General features: G+C 44.2%; 1 protein-coding gene across 2 annotated transcripts in view; it reads left to right on the forward strand.

The window, feature by feature from the left end:
* Positions 1-6139, forward strand: part of SMC5 (structural maintenance of chromosomes 5) — a 92473-nt gene that overhangs the window by 83219 nt on the left and 3115 nt on the right. The window contains exon 27 of one of the 2 annotated variants that reach the window (XR_003093811.1): positions 5427-5622. The gene's annotated coding sequence lies outside the window, so the exon portion shown is untranslated. Of the gene's footprint in view, positions 1-5426; positions 5623-6139 lie in introns of those variants that run through there. The other variant, XR_003093812.1, reaches the window with a different exon arrangement.

Raw genomic sequence — 6139 nt, forward strand, 5'->3', positions numbered from 1 at the left:
TTCCTGCTTATGCAGGGGGTCGGACTCGATGATCTATTGAGGTCCCTTCCGACCCTAACATCTATGAATCTATGAAACCCGTCCACAACTACTCTCTGGGTGTGCCCCATCAGCCAATTTTTTACCCATCCAACTGTGTAGGCATCAATGCCACAGTCGCTTAATTTATTGATGAGGATGGGGTGAGAGACAGTGTCAAAGGCCTTCTTAAAATATAGAAAGACTACGTCCATGGCGACACCATCATCCAAGGATTTCGTTACTTGTTCATAAAAGGCAATCAGGTTGGTCAGGAAGGATCTTCCTTGGATGAGCCCATGCTGATTGCCCCTGAGCATGATCTCCCCTGCAGGCCCCCCACAGATGTGCTCCTTGTTGATTCTCTCCAAGATCTTCCCGAGCACCAAGGTGAGGCTTATAGGCCTATAGTTACTTGTGTCCTCCTTCCTTCGCTTCTTGAAAATTGGGACGACATTAGCCAGTTTCCAGTCCCCCGGCACCTGGCCAGATGACCACGAATGCTCATACAGCCGGGTCAAGGGCTCCGCGATGACTCGGTTTTAAATTAGCATAGTTATAGTGGCATATTCCTTACTGTGGATACAGTTATACTAGAATAGGGGGTCTTAGCCCTATATAGTTTATAGAGATAAACTATACCAATATAGGCTCTTTTTGTTCCAGTAAACATTATCCACATAGGGGAATGTAGCACTTGAATTACTTTTAATACTAAAAATGTTGCATCTGTAAGCAGAAATAGTTCAATTGGTTCAAATAATTTGCATAGACCAGCCCTTAGGCAGGGCCTGCAGCTTCCTTCCAGGGTTCAGTTAAACAAGCATGGCTATTTGCAGTGCTAACATGGCATCTACCACTGATGCTATCATGACTTCTCCTTGTCTTTGAAATGCTGTGATGAGGGAACCAGTCACATGCTCAAGAAAGCTACCAGTTCGGAAACGCAAATAAAGATTCCTGAGGCCATGACTGAAACATAAAACATAGACATAAAGATGTCCCAAACTCTACAAATGTACTAGCTTTTCCACAAGGAGCTCAGCTATAAATACAAATTCCTCCTGTGCCCCTGCAATCCTGAGGTGACTTCTGTTTTCCAGAGTCAGGCAGAGAACAAAGTGGCTACTAAGAAACCAGGGCTTCTCTCATCTTCATGCCAGCACAAAGCTGCTATGTTTGCTTAGGATTTTAATGAGTTTTATGTAGTCAGTGATTTTCCAATTTGTTTTGCTGTTCCCTCCCGGGAACCATTTCAGAAGAGGGTATTTTGGGGGCTGGGTTGGCTTATTAAGAATTATGGAGGAGAAAAACTTCCTGTCTGCTAATTCCAGGTTCTCCTAGTCTCAGAGGCTAAGTACAGACAGTCAAAAAGCCTGAGGCTGAATTGATTCAATCTTCATATGTTAGTCTTAACTGTGTAGATTGAACCAATAAGCAAGTGAACGGACATTCACTTTTGATTCCAGAAATGCAACTGTATACCTGCAGTGGCCCAGGCCAGAAGCCAAGGGGCACTAGAGCATGCCTCCCTGCTCAGCTGGAGCAGACAGCTTGGGCCAGCCAAGACTTGCCCACCCACTCTGCGAGGGGGTGTTTGTCCCACACCCCACATGAGGGAGTGTTTGCGAGGAAAGTGCAAAGCATCCTGGGATGCTGAGGGACTATGAGTTAACTTGAATCTGGAGGGGATCTGGGACAGAAGTTCAATACATTGATTTAACCTAAATCAGTTTAGTCTGATACTGCATCCATCCAGATTTATCTTAAACTGGTTTCAGCCATTTTGAAAGTGGTTTGTATGCACTGATTTGCACAACTAATCTGTGTTACAGATATGAACTGATTTCCAATCACTTATACCAGTTTATGTGTAGCCATACTGTTCTGAGCCGTATGCCCCCCATTTCTCCTGTACTTTGCTGAATGATTGATATTTCATTTTTCAGCATCTCAGATTTTTAAAGGTATTTGGGTGTTGCTATATTCAGCATTGTAAGGCTTTCAATAAGATGTAGCTTTGGAGGTACCCATACCATCTTTGTAAATATGACTCATCCCTCTAAGTCAAGTATATGGAAGACTGTCTTTTCAGACGCTCTCACCAGAGCCAGTTGGACTTGTGGTTGTGTTGTGCAAAGGTTTGGGTTATGCAATGAATGCTGATCAAACATTGAATACAGAGCATGTTCCCCAGATTCCTTGGTTCTGAATAAGTACCACATGATAAAAGGAAACTTAATTAAAACCATATCTGGAATCGAAGAGAGAGCAGTTAAAAGTCGCATCAGAGTCAAAATGCTGGACATGCAGAGGATGACTAGTGAAGTTTTAAACAGTGCTTCAATTTATACTGGCAACAAATGGGTGCCAGTGAAAAAGGAGAACAGCTGGAATATCTGGTTCTGAAGCGCTTGATGGTTCCTAATCATTTTCAGTTAACACATGCAGTGGAAGTTATCTGTGGAAAATGTAAGATAGGCACTTGCAGAATGCTGTGTTCCACATACAAATGAAAAATATAAGAGGCTGTTAAACAGAATGTAAACAGAAAGTGAAAATGTAGAAATGTTTTGCTCTTCAACCATTGATGGCTCACCATCTTGCAGTTTTGGGGGTCTGTCTTTTAAGTCCTTGTTAAAAGACCAGGTTATGACTGGGGACAGCACACTTAGAAAGAGAACATTGGAAGAACCAGTATTAATTCCTAACAAAATAATTTAGAATTTGCCAACAAAATTCAGTGAAATAAAAGGCTGTGAAATATAATGTAAACTGAAGCTCTTTGAGCATATATAGTGCTCTAGCATAATGGATGCAGAATTCAAAATACTACAAGACAGAAGACCAAGTAGAAATAGGGAACTTGGTATCAGTACACGCACAGCATCACTTGCTCAGAGGGATTTGAAAGAAATAGGAACAATGGAAGACTTTGCAGTAGAACTGAGTAGGACATCAACTTAAAACCAATAGGGCATTTGTCAATTTTAAATTGGACACAGGTGCATGAGTGAGTGAAGTGCAAGAAGTCATGACAGCAACACTAAAAGAAAAGCCAGAGGCAGAAGAAGGTAAAACCATGAAAACCAGGACTCATGGCAGTGAGCTGCTTCTCTCTAAGGAGAAATAAATGTGACATAAATGTTTGGGTAAATTATACATTTAAAATTATGTAGCACCAAAAATTGCCTATTACTGGATTAAAAACATGTTATGTCCCTGGTCTCTTCAGGAGAGGGCACTTGGTAGAAGGCAGGGGAGCAAAACAATTGAAGAGTTTGAGTATGTCCTTCAGGGGATATGGAATCTCAGTCAACTCTGGAATGGGACAGAAAGAGTACAGGCAGTCCTTGGACTTGCAACACAATTGGTTCCTGAAAACCATGTCTTAAGTCGAAATGTTGTAACTTGGAACCAATTTTCTCATAAGAAACAAGGTTATAAATGGGGGATTGGTTCCTGAACCAAGGCCCAATACCCTATTTTCACCAAAAATACCCCAGAATGTTGTACTCAATCAATTATAGGTGAGTAATATAGCTACATTAATGTATTTATATTGTAAATAGCAATCATATTGATTTGGAAGGACTTCTTCGAGGTGACTTTGCTGGACTTTTTGAAGGGCTCTTGGTTAGACTTTTTGAAGAGTTCTTGGCTGGAGTCTTCTCAGCAGTCTTGGCTGCAGGTTTTCTGGAGTCTTGTCTGCTTTCCTAAAGAAAGTGTCCAAGGAAGTTTGGACAGATGTTCTCCAGGGAGATGAGCAATACAGCACACTTGTTCACTGATGTGGCATCACATTGGATCAAGCATTGGAAGTCGAAACTGACGTCATAAAGTTGAAACAGGGTACGTTGTAAGTGCGAAACGTAACTCAAAATGTTGCAAGTCGAGGACTGCCTGTACAATTGTCTCAAGATTCATGACCCTGGAAAAGTTCCCTTTGCAAAAACTAAATGAGTAGATTTTTAGTCTCATTGCTCTGGGAACTGAAATATTATGTTTATGTAAATGCTGGTGGTAGTTTGGGAAAGGGAAAGGTGTGAGGAGCTGTATATTTGAGAGGCTCTAATATGAGCTAGTTGGAATTGATAACTGTTTTGTGCAGGGCTCATCAGTTACTGATCAGACTCTCTTGGACTCTTTGACTCTGAGTGACTGAATACTGCATAAAGAGCTGGACTGAAGTTCTTTGTATATCACTACTTGTTACAGTATCCTATCCCAGGGGAATGATAGAATTTGTTTTCTGCCTGTTTGCCAGAAGAAATATTTAGTAACCAGTGACTTGGCTGATATGTTATATGACCAGGACAAATCTCATTAGCAAGTAAAATGGTTTGTGTTATGGTTTGTGGAACCATAACACAGATATTTAACCAAGGTCATTTTAGCATCACCTTTTGCGTTTAATATTTTTCACCCTTTGGCATAAAAATTGGGAAACAAAAGACCTTTCCTTCATATAAAAAGTATATCTTCTTACTCACCTGGCCTGTATTCAAAGTCACATTATATATATTTATTTTATTGGCTGAAAGAGATCTTCCTTGAGTTTATGTAGCTTTTCTGTAGTGACATTTTCCAGAAATGCATGTACAGCATAAAGCAAGGGAAACCTGTAGTTAAATAGGCAAAACCCATTAGTATCAGTGGATACAGTATTAATACAAAAGTGGTATAAGCATAGGAATGTCAGGAAAAACAGTATTATTCCCCTGCTAAAACTTGTAATAACCCATCCCTGTAGTTAATCCCTTTATTTCTACTATACCAAATTTTTCTTCAAAAATTTTGTAAGTTATTACCACATCCCCCGCTTAGTTGATGCATTTTAAAATATTTTACTTTCTCCACATATGACAATCTCTCACTTGCTAAATGTATAAGCAATTCTTTTCCAACTCCCTTCCCATTTTTCAAATGCTTTCTATAATGAGGGAAAGAATGAATTGTTAGTTATTGGCATCTTTCACTAATGCAGGAGAGATATAGAAACAGAACCCTCGATCTCTGATCTTGGTGAATAAGGAAAGGATAAAATAACAGCTTAGCTGCAGACTTTGGTCTTTGGCCCCATAGCCCTGGCAGCTGGAGGCCCCCTGCCCTTTTGCGCCAGAGCAGGATGGGGCTGGCCCTGCCCTTGCCTGGGCCCGGGAAGTGGGATCGGGCCCTGGACCGGCGGGCCACCCGGCAAGCCTTGGGAGCACCGCCGCGAGGGGCACCGGAAGGGCTGGGGGAGGCATTGGGGGTGAGTGAGGGGAACCAGCAGGGTTGGGGGGAGTCTTTGGGGGCAGTGAGGGGCACCAGCAGGGCTGGGGGGGGTGGTGTTGCAGGGGGCTTTTAATTTTAATAATGGATTTTAGGGTTTTTATCAGAGAATTTGTGATTTTTTTTTTTATCAGAGAAAACCAGAATCCCTGCTTATGAGCACAGATCTGGGTTTTCCATTTGCCATGGAAGAACAGAGAAAACCACAGATTTCCCATTTTTATCAGAGAAAGCCCCAACCCTGCCCGAAGGGGAAGGGAGAGGGGGAAGGGCAGTGCCTGACACTCGCACTTACCTGAGGCTGCTTCAGGCTCATCCTTCTAGCTGGAGGTAAGTGGGGCTTGGGGGTTGTGGGGGCAGGCCTGGAGGGGAAGCTGGGTGGGGGCTGAGGGAGCAGGGAGGTTTGCAGCCAGCCGGGCACTCCGGCCAGGATGGGGTTTGCAGCCTCCCTGCTCCAGGCCAGAGTGCCTGGCTGGCTGCAAACCCCCCTGCTCCCTCAGCCTCCAGCCAGCTTGGGCACTCCGGCCAGGATGGGGGTTGCAGCCTCCCTGCTCCAGGCCAGAGTGCCTGGCTGGCTGCAAACCTCCCTGCTCCCTCAGCCTCCAGCCAGCTTGGGCACTCCGGCCAGGATGGGGGTTGCAGCCTCCCTGCTCCAGGCCAGAGTGCCTGGCTGGCTGCAAACCCCTCCTCCTGGCTGGAGTTCCTGGCTGGGGAGTGTCCATGCTGGTTGGGGGATGAGGGAGTGGGGAGGCCACAAACCCCCCTCCCGCCCCAGCTGGAGTGCCCAGGGGGCTGCAAACCTGCCTTGCTCCTGGCCGGAGTGCCCAAGCTGGCTGGAGGCTGAGGG

The sequence above is a fragment of the Alligator sinensis genome, unplaced genomic scaffold (assembly GCF_000455745.1).
Source record: "Alligator sinensis unplaced genomic scaffold, ASM45574v1 scaffold308_1, whole genome shotgun sequence".
In the NCBI taxonomy this organism is placed as follows: Eukaryota; Metazoa; Chordata; order Crocodylia; family Alligatoridae; genus Alligator; species Alligator sinensis.